Here is a 19,479-nt window from a genome sequence, read left to right as displayed (position 1 = left end):
TAACACAATCTCCATTTTACAGATGAGAAAGCTGAGGAATACAGAGCTTAAGTAACTCGCATGAGGTCACTTACCTGGAAAGTGGCAGTGCTAGGATTTGAATTCAAATGCTACAGTACCTATCATTTTGTGAGCAAATTATGTGAGCCAGAAGTCTTGATAGTTTTTTTCTTTATTTTATATTGTGCTTAATTTTGTAATATTTCTCTTAAGTAATCTATTTGGAAGTATTAGGAAAACAAGCCCAAATTTCTTTTTCTTTTTTTTTTGGCCATGCCATGAGGGGATTTTAGTTCCCTGACCAGGGATCAAACCCAGGGCCTGGTAATGAGAGTGCAGAGTCCTAACCACTGGACCGCCAGGGAATTCCCCAAGCCCAAATTTATTTATTGGATGTCATAATACAAAGCTAAATTTCATCCTAAATTTTCATGCACAGCTATAATAAAACATGTTTTCTTCATTATTTCTGGTGAAAGACAATGTTTTTCCAAGTTCCCCAAATGGTGAGGCATATCAAAGACATTGTTAGCAACAGATTCCTGGGCCCCAGTCAAGACTCAATGAATCAGGATGTCCAGGGTAGAGACCTGATAATCTGCAAATTTGACAAGTGGCCCAGATTCTAGGGATGTTTGGGAAACTAAAGTATAGAGGAAATGGGCTCCTGAATCCTAATCGCCCTTAGCTTTGCTTATGATTTTTTTGACTATCCCTTTCATAGAAATATGTAATCTTATCACTCCTTAGAAATTTAAAAAATTATTTCACGATTTTATTATGGTCCGTGATGAAGAGCTGATTTTAAATATAAAATACTTTAGAACTATTATTAAAAATAATGTCAGTTCATTTTAATATTGTTTAATAATATCGATCACACACATGTTTGTGTCTGAGGGAACCCAGTAAGCATTACCCCTCTTCCCCACCTGCGATCTGAATTGAGAGATAAGACAGAGTAGGTATGTGAAGAACCAAGTTATCCTCTTTATTAATAATAAAAGCGGATATTAGAGAATATGGCTTACATCTGTGGGCATGAGGGCTTCCTAATTCTGAACTCCAATGTAGGCATATTTGCCTGTCTTGTCACAGGTAATGCTGAAAAACCACAGGCTACACTTGAAGAGACCAGCCCCTTTCCCCATATGACATTAGTCAGGATACACCTAGAGGCTGCCAGCTCTCAGGAGAATGGAACTGAGTGGGATACACAAACCTGGTTTCTTCCCCCAAATTCATTAATCAAATTACTTACCTTAGCTAAGAGGCATAGGGGAAAGTAGCTTGGATTGTTAGGCTACCGAATCCCTCTTCACAGAAAAGGAAACATTTCCCATTTCACAAGAGAAATATGCTGTTTAATTTACTTTAAATTCATCGTGTTAAAAAAAGAGCATAGTTTGTTGATTTTTAAAAATCTTTCGGGTGTTCTTGTTTTTAAGACAAAATGCTTGGGCTTCCCCGGTGGTGCAGTGATTAAGAATCCGTCTGCCAATACAGGGGACACAGGTTCGATCCCTGGTGGGGGAAGATCCCACATGCCACGGAGCAACTAAGCCCGTGCGCCACAACTACTGAGCCTGCACTCTAGAGCCCACGAGCCACAACTACTAAAGCCCGCATGCCTAGAGCCCATGCTCCGCAACGAGAAGCCACGACAATGACAAGCCCGCGCACCGCAGTGAAGAGTAGCCCCCGCCCGCTCACCGCAACCAGAGAAAGTCCACGTGCAGCAAAAAAGACCCAATGCAGCCAAAAATAAATAAATAAAATAAAATTTTTAAAATGTTTTTAAAAAGACAAAATGTGTATAAAATGTAGGCTGAAATTAAACTTCATGTTATAGCTTCAAGGGCAAATAAACACAAACAAACTTTCTTTTATGTCCTGATATATGAATTCATGAATTTTGCCCTTAAAAAGTAATGTAGTTTATTTTTATAAATTTTGGTGCTTTGTTTCTAAATGCTATAAGAGAAAAGGTTTTAGGCTACTATTTTTAAGCACTTCTCTGTTATTAACACATTGTGGATACAGGTGGATTTTATTCTCAATAAATGAGAAGTCAAACCACATTTACTAAACTATAGGTCTCTAGTTCACCACTTTTAAGTGTTAGAAACATCTTGATGTACCATATGAAATATATTTTTTTCTTTTTTAGCTGCATTGGGTCTTCGTTGCTGCACGAGGGCTTTCTCTAGTTGCAGCGAGCCCCCTCTTTGTTACGGTGCGGGGCTTCTCACTGCGGTGGCTTCTCTTGTTGCAGAGCATGGGCCCTAGAGAGTGCGGGCTTCAGTAGTTGTGGTGCGTGGGCTCTAGGGTGCACTTGGGCTTCAGTAGCTGTGGTTCGCAGGCTCTAGAGCGCAGGCTCAGCAGTTGTGGAGCACAGGCTTAGTTGCTCCGTGGCATGTGGGTACTTCCCGGACCAAGGCTCAAACCCATGTCCCCTGCATTGGCAGGTGGATTCTTAACCACTGCGCCACCAGGGAAGTCCCTACCATATGAAATTTTGATCAGGAAATGCAATGAAGCTCATGGGGAGTTGTATAGCATAATGATTAATGGGGAGGGTCCTGGAGACAGACTGCTCAGATTTGATTCTGTAGTTGAAGCTGTATGACTTTGGATAGCTTACTGAACCTTAGTTTTACTATCTGTAAAGTGGCGATAATGACAGTATCTACTTCTTAGAATGTAAAGGAGATGAAGCATGCAAAATTAACATCTCTCCAACTTGTATAAATTAGGTGCTCAATATTAGCAGTGCCAGAAAAAAAAGGAAAGTTATCCTAGACATAGAATAGGGGATGAATATGCAAAAGTAAATAACAAGCACAGGTCACTTTAGACAATAATATGCTTTTATTTAAAAATGTGTGTAAACTGAATTAAAGTCAAACCAAGAGTTTCTTGTTCAAAAGGGAACTCTGGTAAATTCTTCTGTAACAATATATTTTCCAATGTGTATTATGTAGCTATTGGTGTTTGGATTTCCTCTCTACCTTCCATAATAATTGGGAAATATCTGTTTTGTAACCCATAGTCATATCAAATAAAAGCATATATTCTAGCCTTATCTTAAAAATAAATAATAAATATTATTGCAACGATAATAAATATTTCAAGGAATTGCTGATTTTGATCTTTATGCTTTTTCATTTTGATAACAAACTTCTGATGGAAACCTCATGATATCAATATGAGTCTCAGTTTTAGTACTTAAGATGTAACAATGCCGTAATAGGTTCTGGATGGATCGTTGTTGAATGAATAAAAGATTGAACTAATTCATGAGTTCATGAATACAAAAAGATGATACCTAACCCTGAAAGTGTCCAGGGAAAAATAAGACTAACAAGAAAAATTCAAAGGTATAAGTAACCATATCATTCTTAAACTACCTGATCTTTTAGAACTAACAACTGAGGTTAGGAATTCTCTATTTTGCCTCTCTGTATCTATATAATATTGCAGCTCTTTTATTATATTGTGGAAAGATCGTGAACCAGCAGAAGGCTCAAGGTTGTGTCATCTGATAGGCCCACTACACAACTGTACCCCATGTGTTACTTAGCAACATTTCCCTGCCCCTCCTCTCTCATCTCTTGTTGGGAAACCTGCTCGGAGGCTGTGGAACTTGGCAGGGATGCAGGAAAATCCAGTAACTGATATAGATGACTTTTGGTTTTTGGATGGTGTTTTTTCTTTTTTCTTTCTAGCTTTTTCCCTTTATTTAAGGATTAGAACATATATATTAGAGAGTTTACTGCACAGTGGAAGATGAGGAGCAGGAACATGTTTGACTGGAATTGGGTTATTTAGTACCGGTGGTGCCACGCCTTAATTGCTAAAGACGTTGCTGTTGGGAAACGCTGACACTCCCCTACTCACACTTCGGGTTACAGCTCTGTTGAGTTAAGCAATACCCTGCTTCACATTGGAGACTTGCATTGAAATAAGTAACAACTAACTTTTTTGTTGTTTGTTTGTTTTAATTTTTATTTTATTTATTTTTTTATACAGCAGGTTCTTATTAGTCATCAATTTTATATACATCAGTGTATACATGTCAATCCCAATCGCCCAATTCAGCACACCACCATCCCCAACCCCCCGCGGCTTTCCCCCCTTGGTGTCTATACGTTTGTTCTCTACATCTGTGTCTCAACTTCTGCCCTGCAAACCGGTTCATCTGTACCATTTTTCTAGGTTCCACATACATGCATTAATATACGATATTTGTTTTTCTCTTTCTGACTTACTTCACTCTGTATAACAGTTTCTAGATCCATACACGTCTCAACAAATGACCCAATTTCGTTCCTTTTTATGGCTGAGTAATATTCCATTGTATATATGTACCACATCTTCTTTATCCATTCGTCTGTTGATGGGCATTTAGGTTGCTTCCATGACCTGGCTATTGTAAATAGTGCTGCAATGAACATTGGGGTGCATGTGTCTTTTTGAATTATGGTTTTCTCTGGGTATATGCCCAGTAGTGGGATTGCTGGATCATATGGTAAGTCTATTTTTAGTTTTTTAAGGAACCTCCATACTGTTCTCCATGGTGGCTGTATCAATTTACATTCCCACCAACAGTGCAAGAGGGTTCCCTTTTCTCCACACCCTCTCCAGCATTTGTTGTTTGTAGATCTTCTGATGATGCCCATTCTGACTGGTGTGAGGTGATACCTCATTGTAGTTTTGATTTGCATTTCTCTAATAATTAGTGATGTTGAGCAGCTTTTCATGTGCTTCTTGGCCATCTGTATGTCTTCTTTGGAGAAATATCTATTTAGGTCTTCTGCCCATTTTTGGATTGGGTTGTTTGTTTCTTTAATATTGAGCTGCATGAGCTGTTTATATATTTTGGAGATTAATCCTTTGTCCGTTGATTCGTTTGCAAATATTTTCTCCCATTCTGAGGGTTGTCTTTTCATCTTGTTTATGGTTTCCTTTGCTGTGCAAAAGCTTTTAAGTTTCATTAGGTCCCATTTGTTTATTTTTGTTTTTATTTCCATTTCTGTAGGAGGTAGGTCAAAAAAGATTTTGCTGTGATTTATGTCAAAGAGTGTTCTTCCTATGTTTTCCTCTAAGAGTTTTATAGTGTCTGGTCTTACATTTAGGTCTTTAATCCATTTTGAGTTTATTTTTGTGTATGGTGTTAAGGAGTGTTCTAATTTCATCCTTTTACATGTAGCTGAGTGACAACTAACTTTTATGTAGGAAAATAAATGAGTACAAAGGAGAAAGGAATCACTCCTTTTTATGTAACTCCTTAGACAGAAGTATAAATCTGAGTGGATAAAGTAAATATTCCTTGAGTGTAATTAGAATTCTGAGTGGATAAACTATATACAGTTGACCCTTGAACAACACAGGTTTGAACTGCATGGGTCCACTTATACACAGACTGTTTTCACTAAGTACACACTTCAGTACTATGTGATCTGCAGTTGACTGAATCTGTGGATGCAGAACTGCAGATATGGAGGGCCAAGTGCTCAAGGGTCAACCGTACATCAACACCCACCTATTTGGACAAAGCTAGGCTAAATTTACTGCAAGAGAGTTTGGGGGCTTTGAGCATGAACCACCCATTCTCCTTGCTTGGCCCTGCAATAAAACTTCCTCTGCTCCGAAAAATAGAATAGAATAGAATAGAAAGAATAGAATAACTGCAACACTTTGTTCACATAATTGCTTTCTTTAAAAAAAATTAAGCTTTAAAATATCCAATGGAAAATTAAAGTGATAATTAGGTAAATTGAATATTGAATCACTATGTTGTACACCTGAAAATAATATAATATTGTGAATCAACTATACTTAAATTTTTAAAATTAGATAAATTCGGGACTCCCCTGGCAGTCCAGTGGTTAAGACTGCCCTTCTAATGCAAGGGGTGTGGGTTCCATCCCCGGTCGGGGAAATAAGATCCCACATGCCACATGGCATGGCCAAAAAATTAAAAAATAAAATAAAAATAAAAAATAAAAAATTAGATGAATTGAAGTGATGACCTCCTTAAATATTGTTTTTCTTAGGAAAAGCTTATATCCTTTATTTATTTATTTATTTATTTTTGGCTGTGTTGGGTCTTCTTTGCTGTGCACGGGCTTTCTCTAGTTGTGGTGAGTGGGGGCTACTCTTTGTTGCAGTGTGCGGGCTTCTCATTGTTGTGGCTTCTCTCATTGTGGAGCACGGGCTCTAGGTGCGTGGGCTTCAGTAGTTGTGGCTCACAGGCTCAAGAGCACAGGCTCAGTAGTTGTGGCGCATGGGCTTAGGTGCTCCATGGCATGTGGGATCTTCCCGGACCAGGGCTCGAACCCATGTCCCCTGCATTGGCAGGTGGATTCTTAACCACTGCACCACTAGGGAAGTCCCACTTATACCCTTTTTAAGGTTAAGTGAAAATAATGCTCGATATAAAGTAGGTTGTAGAAATATCAAGGTGAATGGGAAAGTTTCACGTTTCCTTTAGGTATGAAACTAAATAAACAGTATCGTGACTTCACTATTCAGAGTAGATAAGAATTGTCATATATAGTTAAGCATGTAAAATATTCTAATTTTTAATTAACTAAGGATAAAATTAACTTATTTCCTTTCATCCAAAATTATGATGATTTTCATTTTTGGTCTTCCCTACTGTCATAAGAATTTAATGACTGTAAATAGTGTGACCAATTTATAAATAAACATATGGTTTTTATTATCTCAGAATTTGAAAGTCATTTAAAGAGGAAGCTGCTTTAAAAGTTCATACTTTGTGATATGACCCCATACAAAAGTATACATAATTATCTGATGTTTACCCATACATATTTTACACACTTTACTACTCATAACAGTGGCATCTCCCCTACTTCAAATTTTTGTAATTCTTACACTGTGTGGAATAAAATTCATTAGTTGAGTTTATACTGAAATGTATAAATTCCTAGTTTCATGCATTTTATGTATAGTCCTTTGAAGGGTCCTGATCTTATGCTTTCACATAGTACGAAGCACACAGGAGACGAAACAAAGTTTTGCTAAGTTGAAAACTACAGTTGTGGATTTTGAATGTGTAATACCAAACTGGTTCTGTAAAAATTATGAAGGTTAGGTTTGTTCACGAATATCAGAGAATGTTCTCTCCACATTCTCTGAATACATGGCTGAAAATTGATAATTTCTCAGCAGAGGCTTTCTCAAATAGAGATATCAATACCACATAGTTTGTTAAAATAAAGTTTCAACAAGGAACCAAGAAGGAAACTGCATCCCCACCAAAAAAAAAAAAAATGTGATTTTATTTTTTTAATTTTTTGGCCACACCATGCGGCTTGCAGGATCTTAGTTCCCTGACCAGGAGTCAAACCCATGCCCTCGGCAGTGAAAGAGCCGAGTCCTAACCACTGCACTGCCAGGGAATTCCCCCCCACAAAATGTAATTTTACTTTTTTTAAAACAACAAAAAAGGGACTTCCCTGGTGGTCCAGTGGCTAAGACTCTGCACTCCCAATGCAGGGGGCCCAGGTTTGATCCCTGGTCAGGGAACTAGATCCCACATGCTGCAACTAAGAGTTGGCATGCCACAACTAAAAGATCCCACATGCCACAACTAAGACCCAGCACAGCCAAATAAATAAATAAATATTTTTTTAAAAAGTAACTATCTTGACTGATGTGGAGCAGTGTTTTCAATGTCTGGAGGTGAGGAGCTGGGAGTATTTTTGTCCAGCAAAGCATTGTCAGTTCCATTAATTATGTCAATGTATAAAGGAGAGTTTTTAGACGTTAATTTACTGAATGTCTTAAGGTTATAATTTTAAACAATAACTTTCTCCATTTTTTTAGAATCCGCTCTCTCTAGCAGTTAAAATCTATCTTGGTTGATAGTTTAATCAAATTCATTTCGGTTTTTGCAAAATTCCTTTTTTTTTCAGATTTTTAAGAATCCTGAGATCAAGGAAATAAACGAAAAATTTCTAAAAATGTTCATGTATACTTAAAATACTGTAACTACATGTATTAAATCTATAGAAAAACTGGTGGTAGCAACCTGCAACTAAGATTTAATAGCTTTATTTTACAAACCATAATAAATTTAATAACTTTATTACAACATTTACTTATAAATTACAGTTTGACATAATTATAAATTAATAAATGGCATCAAATTATATGGATTATTAATCCCGTGGCTGATCATCTGGTTTCTTCTAGCATCTACCAGAACTACTGAAGAGCAGGCTGAGTCTTGAAGAAGGTGATCCTTTAAGCACCTATGAATCCCTGTGACTAGAAGGATCCAGGCATCTCTTCTGTAGGACATTGCAAAGGAAATGTCTTCTCCTCTCCGATATTTCCCTGCCCCCAACCAACATAAAATATATTACAAGAGAGGTATGAAAATGTAGAAGTGTGGGGTTCCAAAAATGCACTTTCTTTTTCATTTATTTATTTATTTGGTTGCACAGGGTCTTAGTTGTGGCAGGTGAGCTCCTTAGTTGTGGCTCCAGGACTCCTTAGTTGTGGCATTCGAACTCTTAGTTGTGGCATGCATGTGGGATCTAGTTCCCTGACTAGGGACCGAACCCGGACCCCCTGTATTGGGAGTGCAGAGTCTTATCCACTGTACCACCAGGGAAGTCCCCCAAAAATGCACTTTAAAAAACTGTTGAGTCAAGGATTCTTTGGTTACAAGCAAAATGAAGCTATCCAAATTAACTCAAGTAAAAAGCATGAGGTTAGAAATCCATAGGGAAATCTCATGGATCCCAAATACAAGTATAGGAATCGTCAAAGCTATCAGACCACTGTTCTCTCAATCTTTCACTAGGGCTGTATGATTCCTGCTTCCTTTAGCACATCTAGGTTATGGCTTATTTCTGAAGAACGGTTTTCTCAGTTTATTTGTATGCATACAGCAAAAAACGGCGCCTGTCCTGAGTCTACCTGACCTTACAGCTCTACAGCCTCTATGGAGTTACTGACTCAGTATCTAGGTCTCTGGTTAAATAATCAAACAGAAGAATCTGATTGGGCTAGGTTTCTCCCCTGGTCCAATCAGCTGTGGGTCTGGAGGCAAAGTCTAATGCCAGTAGGGCTGCCGCTACCAGGAACTGTGGGTGGGGCAGATTCTCTGAGAAGGGCATGTGGGTGGGAATGAAACAATTACTATCTCAAGTTCCCAGATACAGGATATGTTGAAGTTGGACTTTCTCAGTTGGTTTCTCCCTCCCTCCCTCCCTCCCCCCCTTCTTCCCCCTCTTCCTCCCTCCTTCCCTCCCTCTTCCTTCCTTCCTTCCTTTTTCTTTCTTTTCTTGCTTTCTTTTTTGTTGGAAGTTCAGGCTATGGAAGACAGAAGCATATTCTCCTTAGAGAATATCAGCATATTCTCCTTATTTCAAAAAAAGGCAGGGTTTTGGTATGTGGCAGGTATACCTTAGTCTATTAAAAATGGGAGAGGACGGACTTCTCCGGTGGTCCAGTGGTTAAGATTCCGCGCTTCCACTTCAGGGGGCACGGGTTTGACCCCTGGCTGGGGAAATAAGATCCCACATGCCAGCACTACGTGGCCAAAAAAAAGGGAGAGGGGTATACTAAGGCTACTGGTTTCCCAAGTAATTTTCTAGTGTCCAGGTCGAGAGGAAGCTTTGAGTAACCAACTAAAACCTGTTTCCAGATGCCAGAATAGTTTTTGTTCTAAAGCTCCAAATAAAGATATCCTAAGAGACTGGCATCTCCCTCGTGGTCCAGCGGTTAACAATCCGTCTTGCAATGCAGAGGACGACGGTTTGATCCCTGGTGGGGGAACTAAGATCCCACATACCGCGGGGCAACTAAGCCCGGGCGCCGCAACTACTGAGCCTACACGCCACAACTAGAGAGCCTGTTTGCCTCAATTAGCGAGCCCACATGCCACAAACTACAGAGCCCATGCACTCTGGAACCTGTGCGCCACAACTAGGGAGAAGCCCACACTCTGCAAGGAAAGATCCCATGTGCCGCAATTAAGACCCGACACGGCCAAGAATAAATAAATAAATTAATTAATTTTTTAAAAAGACATCCTAAGAGAGATAACATATTGATACTGATAGTTTATTGTTCCAATTATTCCTTTAATTAACTTTCTCAAACAAGAAGATTACAAGAGAATAAGCCACGAACAGAACTTAATTCTTTAATATTTTGGTTCCATTGCCCTAATTTTAATACTATTGTATGTATGATGAAAACAGAAAAATCACATTTTACTTCTGATTTTTAATAGTTTGAGGGATCACTTCCTTTTATTAATTAATTGTTAATAGGTTATAATAAGTTGTAGTGACAATTTGCTTTTACTAGTGCTTTGCATAGAACATGATACATTCAGTTTAGCACAGTGCCTATCCAGAAACCAAGGTACTAATGTACAGCATGGTGACTGTAGTTAATAACACTGTGTTCCATATTTGAAAGTTGCTAAGAGAGTAGATCTTAAAAGTCCTGATCACAAGAAAAAGAAAAAGAAAAAAATTTTTGTAACTATTTGTGGTAGCAAATGGTAACTGGACTTATTGTGGTGATCATTTTGCAATGTATACAAATATCGAATCATTATACTGTACACCTGAAACTAATATAATGTTATATGTCAATTATACCTCAACAAAAAAATAAATAATTGACAAAGAAAGAAAGAAAGAAAGAAAGAAAGAAAGAAAGAAAGAAAGAGAGCAAGCCTAGGTGTAGAGTTCTCAGGTAAAAATACTTTTTTCCTCAAAATTTTGAAGATATTGCTCCCTTGTCTTTAAACTTCCAGTGTTGCTGCTGAAAAGTCCAGTGCTCTCTGATTCTTTATCCTTTGATTTTGACCTTTTTTTTTTCCCCACACTTGGAAGCTTTCAAAATCTTTACCCAATGTGTTCTGAAATTTCACAGTTATATGCCTTGCTTTGGGTCTTTTTTTTTTTTTCTTTCTTTCTTTCATTGTGTGGGGTACTGGGTGAGTCCTTTCAATCAATATCCTTCTGTTCTGAAATTTTTTATTATATATTTTTTTGATAATCACCTCCTCTCTCTTCTTTCTTTCTCTTATTATTTGGGTATGGGGACTCTTGGACTGATCAACTAATTTTCCTATCTTTTCTATCTTTCATCTCTGGCTTACCCTGCTTTCTCAGGGATTTCTTTAAATTTATCTGCCACCTTTTTTTTTTTTTAATCACTCTCAGCTATCCTATTTTTAATTTCCAAGTACTCTTTCTTGTTCTTTGAACGTTTCTTGTTTATATATTTTATGTAGTATTCTATTTTTGTTTGTTTTGTTTAGTTTTTATGGATAGACTCTCTTCTCTTATCCCTATGGAGTATAATTATGGTCTTTTTTTCTTAGAAGTTTACTTCTACTTCCTATTATTATTTGTTTTTTCTGGCTTCCTTTTTTTCCTATTTACTTTGATCTCTCTTCAAACACTGAAGGCTTCCTTCAATCTGATACTTGGCTATTAGTATTTAAGCATGAAGCACAACAGAACAGATTGTAAGCTGTTGGATTCTGGACCTCACCATAGGAAGACCAGGTTGCATTTTTTAAAATTGAAATGAGCCTCAAATGTCAGTATGTAGATAGAGCTCTTTCATTTGGAGCTACTCAGTTTCTACAGAGCAGAAGCCTCCAAACTCTGGGATATAAACTTGATTCTGGTTTCTGATATTAAACATTAGCACTGGGGGGAGGGGGAGAATAGGGCTAATTTTCTGTAAGATTTATAAATTAAATACTCAAAAGAACTTACTTCCTGTAGTACTTGACTTAAAAATTTACCATAAGCAATAGACACAATAACTAAATTTCTCTAAATATTTGTCCTTAGAAAATGCGGACTTTTAAATTTCAATCTGACAGGTTTTTTAAGATGGAGTGGGCAGTGGGACCCAAAAGATTAAAAACCTCTACTCTAAGAAAACTTTATGTTTGCCAGCGGCATTGGAAGACTAGAAGAGAACTGGGGGTTGGGGGCTTTAAGCCACAGTTATAAAAGGCTTTTAGAAGCCGCAATCTAGAAATAACAATTCTGTGAACTTTCTGGAACCAGTACCTGAGACCCAGGTGGAAGAGCCCTGCCCTGGACCCAACATGTCACAAACATACCTAAAATGAACTTATTAAATAACACACAGGCACCTCTGATACTTGGAATCCAGTGCATATTGCTGGTACAGTTGTGACTCATAAACATCCATTTCTGGAAATAACACCATTTAGTCCCCAAGGAAATAATTCTCCACATCTTTTGCCCTATGTCTACAATACAAAAGGCAACTGAATACAAATACCATGGAATACGGTTTATGGTGCGGTTGACATAGGAGAAAGAACTTGCTTTGGAATGTGGGGAGGATTTGAGTAGCAGAGACAGATAAGAGAAAAGACAAAATAATTAACTTGTCAAATTCTTCCTCTCATTGTGAATGCAATAGCTTTTGGCCTAATGAAGTATCTTCCCTAGTGCCAAGTATCCATTTTCTTGCTTCTCTCAGGACACCAGAGATACTCACAAATTAAGGTAAAATTTCAAGCAGTTGAACATAGTGGCTGAGGAACATTTTACAATACTGAACACTTCTATATTATTCTTCAAATTGTGTGTATGTAGGTGCAGACATAGCATACATGAAGTGTGATACAAACTCTACATTAGGAAAATGGACGTGTTATACTAGAATTGCAGATAGTTTGATTTTCATAAAAATATGTAATAAGGTTTCATTAAATTTTCAAAAATTAAATTTAAAAACTTTATAATTGTGAATTTGAGTTGTTAATATTAAATAAAATTCATATATTTATTGTTTTTAATTTTAACGGGTAATTATACGTTTGGTAGGAAAATAGCTTTTTGAGGTATCTGAAAATAATTTTAATTTGTGATTTTTTTTACATTTACTTTAATTTATATTTTATACACATTCAGAATAATCACTTTTTTAATCCTTTGGATGACAGAATGAGTACAAGTTGAGATCATGACAGAAAAAGAAGATAGAAGAGTGGAGCTCAAAAACAGTAAAAAAAAAAAAAAAAAATCTCAAAAGGAAAAATAAATTAAAAAACCTTCAAAGAGGCTACCTGCTCGAATATTTAAAAACTGAAACAATGAAAGTGTTCATGAACCACATGAAATTTGCAAACAGCACATTACAAATTCTTTGCTTACTGAATATTTAATTACTGATGAAAGTGACTAAGAAACTTATGTTAACATATTTTGCCAGGACACTGGTCAACTACACTGTTTATAAATGACTTTGTCCTTTTCCATTAAGGTCATTGTATATCTTTTCTTATTTTTAACTTTACATCTACTGTTAAATATTTAATTCGGCTTAGGAAACACCGTCATCACTAAATTTGTTATATTCTGAGTTTCTTATTCTCTCTTAGTAGTTTCACTTTCTTCTATTACTTGTCTTTCCCCTGTGTCTGATAAGTTGAATACAATACAGAAGATGAAGGGGAGTCATTCCAAACAAAACTGCTTTTCGACTTTTGGCATATCTCCTCTTATCCATGTTAGTCACACCCAAGAAGTCAAATAGCTTTTGGGACAGATTACATCTGGGCACTTTTGTTTCACGATTTAATGTAAAACATCTCAGGCATTGCAATATTGTTCCTTTCTTCGGTACTTTTGCTTCTGTATTTTGTAGTAATAATACCATACCTTATCTACAGTTTCCAAATCACTTTTATTACTTGTAATGCCAGTGAAGCCCCACAACAGCCATGGGTGGTAGAACTCACATTTACATTAGAGAAAACCATGTTTTCAACACCATCAAAGTGACAGATTTGTGACAACCAGTGGTATACTGGTAAATGTTTAACAACTGTCTCTTGGAGGATATGGAGAGCCCTGCTTGTAGAGTTTACCAGTTTCCTTGAAGTGACTGCTCCCAGCATGGCCAATGTCAAGCTACCTATGTAATGTCAACTGGCTCCTAAAAGTTTTGAAAAGTTAACAAAGGGCTCTTGCAAACAAGAGGAGGTGAGCTCCAGCACACCAACAGTCACTTTAAATTGAATCCAAAGTACATGAAACATATACATGCATATGTGCCTTGTTTTGAGATTAGGATTATCAAAATAAAAAAAAAAATTGAATATGCCAATGTAGTTGGCGAATTAAACCAACAATGAAGTGGTAAATTATCAATATATGTGGTCTCAATTACAAATGCTTTTGGAGTTCTCAGAGGGTAGCAAGTTGATGGACAGGTTCTAAACTGGCCGTCAATGATGTCCAACTCATGGTACTTATGCCCTTGTGGAATCCACTCCCTTCAGTGTGGGCAGAACTTGTTACTTTCTTCTAACCTCCTTAACCAACAGAATATGGCCAAGGTGATGGGATGCCATTTGTGTGATTATGTTATGTTAGACTGTAAGTTTTGTCTTACTAGCAGACTCTATCTGTTTCTGGCTTTGATGAAGCAAGCTGTTATGTTGTGAGCTGATCTATGGAGAGGCCCACATGGCAAGGAACTGAGGTCCTCAGTCCAACAGCTTGTAAGGAACTGAATTCTGCCAACAACTATGTGAGCTTGGAAGCAGATCCTTTCCTATTAGAACTTGAGATGAGACTGCAGCATGGACCAATACCTTGATTGCAGCCTTGTGAGATACCATGAAGCAGAAGACCAGCTAAGCCATGTGCAAACTCCTGACCCACACAAATAACGAGATAATAAATGTGTGTTGTTTTAAGCCACTAAGTTTGTGTAATTTGTTATGCAGCAATAGATAACTAATATAGTCATTGTGTGCTGGAGTATTGTCCTAGAGAATGTTATGTGGGATTGTAGAATTAGAAATTTAAATTTTAATGAGTTTTGATAGTGCAGGGATTGGAGGGGGCTTTGAGGGAATGTTGGAAGATAAGCTTAGTTTGAAAGAGTAGGGTCTATTAAGAAGGCACTTAAAAATTCATTTATGGGAATTCCCTGGCAGTCCAGTGGTTAGGACTCAGTGCTTTCACTGCTGGGGCCTGGGTTCAATCCCTGGTCAGGGAACTAAGAGCCCTCAAGCTGTGCGGCATGGCTGAAAACAAAAATTAAAAATATAAATAAATTTTTTAAAATAAAAATAAAATAAAAATTCATTTATTCAACTAATAATGATTTAATACCAACCTTATGCCAAATACTTTTGGAGGGCAATGCTATACAGTATTGAGGAAAGACAAACAAGATTTATGGAGCTTAAAATCTAATTGCGGGTAAGAGGGAGCTGGCAATCAACAAACAAGTAAATACAAGAGAACAATAAGGATTATGCAGAGAATTAAAGCAGAATGTCATGTTAGGGAGTGACTAGCTGCCTACTGTAGATTAGGTGGTAAGAAAAGGTGTGGCAGGCCTGTAGATTGTCCCCTGCATCCATTTTTTCCCTCTTTCCTTCTAATAACAGAATCCCCCAAGTTTTGACCAGGGAACTTGCTACCCAGGTAGCAACCATATTTCCCAGCCTCCCTTGCAGCTAGGTGTGAACATGTGACTAAGTGAGCAAGACTGATGTTACAATTTCCAGATCTTGTTTTCATATGGAAATTGGTTTTTTCTCCACTTTCTATTTTTCCCCCTTTTCCAGGCTGAAATGTAGACAGGTGTGGACCAGCTTCAATCATGTGAACAAAGGTTGAACCTTCTGAACAATCTAGAACAGGCTAGAAGTAACCTGGGTCCCTGAATGATTTCATGGAGCAGAGCTGCCCACTCACTCTTTACCAACTGCCTACCTCTGGACTGTTATGTGAGAGAAATAAACTTTAATATTTTTGAGTTACTATATTTGGGGACATCTTTGTTATAGTGCTGAGCCTATGCCCTGCTACTACAGGTGACCTCTCAGAAGAGGCAACATTTAAGCTAAGACCTAAGTGACAAGAATGAACACACCATACAAAGAAGAGGAGAAAGAGCATTTCAGACAAATGAAAAGGACCTAAAAGGAGAAAGGTCGGTATGGCTGGGGCACAGGGAGTGAATGGCAGAGATAAGCTTGGAGAATTAGACTGGGACCAGATCACATAGGGGTTTCAAGGCTAAGGTAGGGAATTTTTAGTTTAAATGTTATGCAAAACCATTCGAGAATTTTAAAATATTAAAATAAGAGAAGTGTCATAATTGGATTTAAAAAAAATCACTCTGGCTGCTCCGTGGTAAGTCATCTGAGGGGGCAAAGTGAAGGCACTGAGATTTTTTTTTAAATCTTTATTTATTTATTTGGCTGTGTTGGGTCTTAGCTGTGGCACGCGGGATCTTTCACTGCGTTGCGCAGACTTCTCTCTAGTTGCAGTGCGCGGGCTCCAGAGCGCACAGGCGCAGTTGCCCCGCGGCATGTGAGAGGGATGTTCGTTCCCCAACCAGGGATCGAACCCTCGTCTTCTGCATTGGAAGGCGGATTCTTAACCACTGGACCGCCAGGGAAGTTCCAGAGAGATTGTTTAGAAAGCTACTGCAGTAGTCCAGGGGAACAAATTTTAGTGCTCTGAACTAAGGTAGCAATGAAGATAGAGGATAAATCCTTGAAATGTTTTAGAAGTATCATCAAGAAGGCTAATGATAGATTGGATTGGTAGGAGGAGTGCAGGAAAGGGTGGAATGAAGGATGACTTTGAGCTTGAGCAACTGCTATTTAATGAGATAGTTGCTACGTGAAGGATGGACCATAAGGATGCAAGAGCAGAGCAGAAAGGTCAGCCAGGGAGCTTGAATTGAGGACAGCTGGATTTTTTGTTTTTGTTTTTGTGGGGAGGGGGCAAGTTTTGCTGTGAAAAGGAATAGCTCTCTTAGCCACTTTAGCTTCAATATGCTTATTAGACATTCAATCTGAAATGTCAGGTAAGCAAGTGTCCCAAAGGTCTGGAATTCAAAGGAGATGTCTGGGTTAGAGATATCAATTTGAAAGTCACTAGTATATGGATGTGTTGTAAAGCCATGGACTGGATGAAGTAGGTCACTCAGGGAGAAAGTGCACACGGAGAAGAGGGCGGAGGAGAAGCCAAGGGCACTGCAGTGTTGGATAGAATATATAGATGTCAAAGGAAAACCAAAAAAAAGAGGGGTGTCACAAAAGCCTGGAGAATTGTTTCAAGAAGGAAGGTGTAGTTAATTGTGTCAAGTTATTGAAAGACAGTTAAATGAGGACTGACATCATTCTTTGAACCACTGGCTTTGACAAGATGTGGGCCTTAAGAAATATCCATTTCAAGGGTGAAGAAGAGATGAAGAGGTGAAGACCAAAAGTATAGACATGTCTTTTAGGGAGTTTTGCTGTTGAAGGAGAGCAGAAAAATTGGGTGCTAGCTAAAGGTAGTAGTGGGGTCAAGTAAGGATTGTTTTAAATTTGGGTAAGATTTCAATAGGAAGGATTACTAAAGAGAATGAGGGGTACAGTTAGAGGTGTCTTAAGAAGGTCTAGGGGATGGGAATTCTTTAAGTCCTTTAGGCAATACTTTATGTGCAAAGCAAATAATGTTCAATAAGAATTTCTTTTTTAAACTCGTAAAGTGGGAAAAATCATCAGTGATAAAAATAGGGCAGATGATAAAGGAGTGACAGATATGTTTTGGACATATTAAGTTCAGTGAAATATTTAAATAAGATTAACTGACCAACTTAGTACAAGAGACTTTGAGCTTCAAGATAGTAATGATCCTTAAGAAAAATAATATATTTTTATATATTATATAAATATAATGGTAGACACCATTTAAATTATCCTAGGAACTTCCCTGGTGGTCCAGTGGAACTAAGATCCCACATGCTGCAAGGCATGGCCAAAAAAAAAAAAAATTATCCTATATCAAATTAACAAGGACCTACCTTGCCAAGATTCTCGGCACTTTTATATTCACTTAAATTGCATTGGGAAAGAGCATAACAGTAGTTGAAAAGCAACTAATTATAAGCAATTACAAGCCAAATTATGTTTATACCAAAATTAGTGTTTGAGGTGGTTTAGTACACTGATTATTCATTTCAATAAGCAACTATCAAATAATTGAATAGCTTGTAAAACACATAAATACTTCTTTTATCTTTATTCCAAGTGTAACCACCGCATTCTCTTTGAATTATTATTATAATAAAATAAGCAACATTCATTATCTTTTGTCCCAATCCCCAGTTTGAGTTGGATGCTTTTAAAAACAAGGCAAGAGTAGCATATGTACCTAGTGCACAACATAGCTTCTTTCAACAGGTTTTACATAGAATTGCGAACAAATTCATGCTCCTGTAAAGACAACTACTACCCTGCAGGGAATCTAGAGTACAAACTCGAAGCACGTCTTCTTCATTAAGTTTTTGACGCTTACAACATTGTCTTATTTCACTTGTAGTTGAGGTAAGTCTTTCTCTAAGGATGATAAGGAAAAGTCTTTTGTTTTGTGACAGTGCTGATTTTTACGTCAGGTTGGGTTTTTTCTCCCATATTTCTGAGTAAAAGTCACAACTTTGTTACCACAATTTTGCCACCTCAGGTTAAACTGTTTGACTACGACTCGACAACTTTTACAGTTTACTTGATTACTGAAATTACAGATTCAAGACTAAATCACGACTAGTGATAGCTCTGAATCCCTGTTACGTTCATTTCCCTGCAAACAATTTCAGATTATATTTATTTTTGGCTCATTTTTATTGAATGAAGGAGTCTTTAAATTCTGTAGTGCTTCACAATTTTCAAAAGTCTCACACAGATGATTTCATACAATCCCAAAATAACCCCCCCTTTCCCCCCTACCCCTTTATGTCCCACTTTCAAATTATACTTAATAAATCAGGTTCTAGAAATAGTTTTGCAGAATAAAGTCCCACCAGTTGACCTAATTGAGCGCGGAGTTGCCAGTGCTTCACGGCAGCTACAGCGCTGGGCCAACTCGGAGGCTTGGCGAGCCACATGCTGGGAGGTAGGTAGAGCCGGAGCCCTTCGAGGCTGGGCGCCACGTTGCTTCTCCCTTTTTGAATAGGGAGACAACGCTTCTGGCTATTGTGTAAACCGGTCGAGAACTGCGTTCATTCGCACATCAGCTAAAACGAGAGCAGAATTAAAGCGCCTTCTAATCCGACCCTTGGCAACATGTGCGTCACGGACCAATGTTGAGTTTTAATGCCTGGCTTCGTTCGCCTTGGGAAAGCTTTCTTGAGAGAATGGCCGAGTACCTCGACAATCGCGACGAAGTGCACAGGATCAAAACCCCCACGCCAGCCCAGCAGTGGCCACCGCCCCCGCCGAACCCCGCCAACCCTCCAGAGGACCCACCCATGTTCCCCGATAACCAGTTGTTTTACGCAGCGCTACACAGCCTTTCCTCACTCCGTCCCCGCTCTCCCACCCACTCCGCATTCGACCCCAAGTTTGTAGTCCCCAGCCGAACAACAGACCGCCGTCTCCCGCCCAGCTGCCAGCCCGAACCCGCA

The 19,479-nt window shown here is 38.2% G+C and overlaps 1 pseudogene across 1 annotated transcript in view; it reads right to left on the bottom strand.

Moving 5' to 3' along the window:
* LOC309667135 (small ribosomal subunit protein uS5 pseudogene) overlaps positions 1 to 19,479 on the bottom strand; it is a 97,497-nt pseudogene that overhangs the window by 10,308 nt on the left and 67,710 nt on the right. Inside the window, exon 4 of the transcript XR_014268485.1 lies at positions 21 to 8,370. The product of XR_014268485.1 is annotated as a small ribosomal subunit protein uS5 pseudogene (transcript). The remainder of the gene's footprint in view (positions 1 to 20; positions 8,371 to 19,479) is intronic.

This window comes from Balaenoptera physalus (assembly GCF_965194825.1).
Source record: "Balaenoptera physalus genome assembly, chromosome: 9".
Lineage (NCBI taxonomy): Eukaryota > Metazoa > Chordata > Mammalia > Artiodactyla > Balaenopteridae > Balaenoptera > Balaenoptera physalus.
Note: the sequence above shows the minus strand (reverse complement) of the source record. Positions and strands in the feature narration are given on the sequence as shown.